The following is a 1,327-nucleotide window of genomic DNA, read 5'->3' on the forward strand; positions in this document are numbered from 1 at the left end:
TCCGTCCGCCACTACCCTCCACGAAAACAATTTAATTTGTGTTCGTGGGAAGAACCATTTTAACGATGCGTACTGCCTTAATTCTTCGAAACGCCGGGGTTTTAATGGTGGCAGCTGATAAAGGGGATGTTTCTATGTGGCCTGCTTGTTTGTTGCACCTTGTTTCCCTTTTTGTCCATGTTCTTTAGCCACGTCATTTACCCAGTTATGTATCTATATGTACATGTTGTTGAAGGTATATACATACATGTACATATATATGCATATACTCATATATTGTTTATATATATATACACACATATATATATATATATATATATATATATTTATATATATAATACATATTTGAATATATAATCTTGAAATAAAAAGCCCACAAATGTTTAAATACAGTTACCCAAAGTTTCCTGGTCGAAATAATGATTTATACCACCATTTATAAAGCTGAAAACAAGACGTTTGTCAGTTATCTTTTCAGTAGATAACGTACGAGTTCCACGACTACATTTACAGAAACACGTTAAATATAACAGTATACACCGATATTACAATCAACGGATGCTATTCAGAAAGTGAATGATTAATTAATTCCTACTTGTTATATCTTTGTTCACATCAGCAAATTCGTTATTTCCGTTTTAAATATGAGAATGGCAGTTTGTCGTGGCCTATGAATCACGGATACGGGTATGCTTTTTATACATGTCGCCTTTATATTATTGACTTATATTGATATACAGTTATATATAATTCTCCATTAGATCGCACTTACTGTCAATTCTGTTACTTAAATGAAACACAAACATTTAGATGTATAGTGGTAGATGAATAAGTAATTAACTGATTTATCTAAATAATATAAACATTTTTACATATTGTGAGGCTGAAATATTTTTTATATGACGGACACTAAATCTAGAAAAAAAGAACACAATCTTCAATAATAAAGATATCTCAATAATTATATGGCAATCAATTTTGGAAAAGAAAAAGCAATCCTTTTTATTGAAGCGATACATTATTTAATATAATTTCGTGTAATAGATTTTCTGCATTAAAGTATACGTTAAAATTGAGAACGAAATATTTAGCATATGAAAGCACACTTAGGTATTTGCAAATGCACACAGAAACATTATCCTATGCACCAATAGATATTAAGGGTTACAATACACTTTAATTCCAGAAACACATATTTACATAAAAGTTAATGGCAAACATTATAAGAAAATGTAATTGTAACTCCTTAATAGATTCGTTGTTTTTTTTTATTATAAAATTTCCGAATAAATCAATATAAATGTAATATCAAACCATTCACTAAATA

The sequence above is a fragment of the Octopus bimaculoides genome, chromosome 5 (assembly GCF_001194135.2).
Source record: "Octopus bimaculoides isolate UCB-OBI-ISO-001 chromosome 5, ASM119413v2, whole genome shotgun sequence".
NCBI classification, from domain to species: Eukaryota; Metazoa; Mollusca; class Cephalopoda; order Octopoda; family Octopodidae; genus Octopus; species Octopus bimaculoides.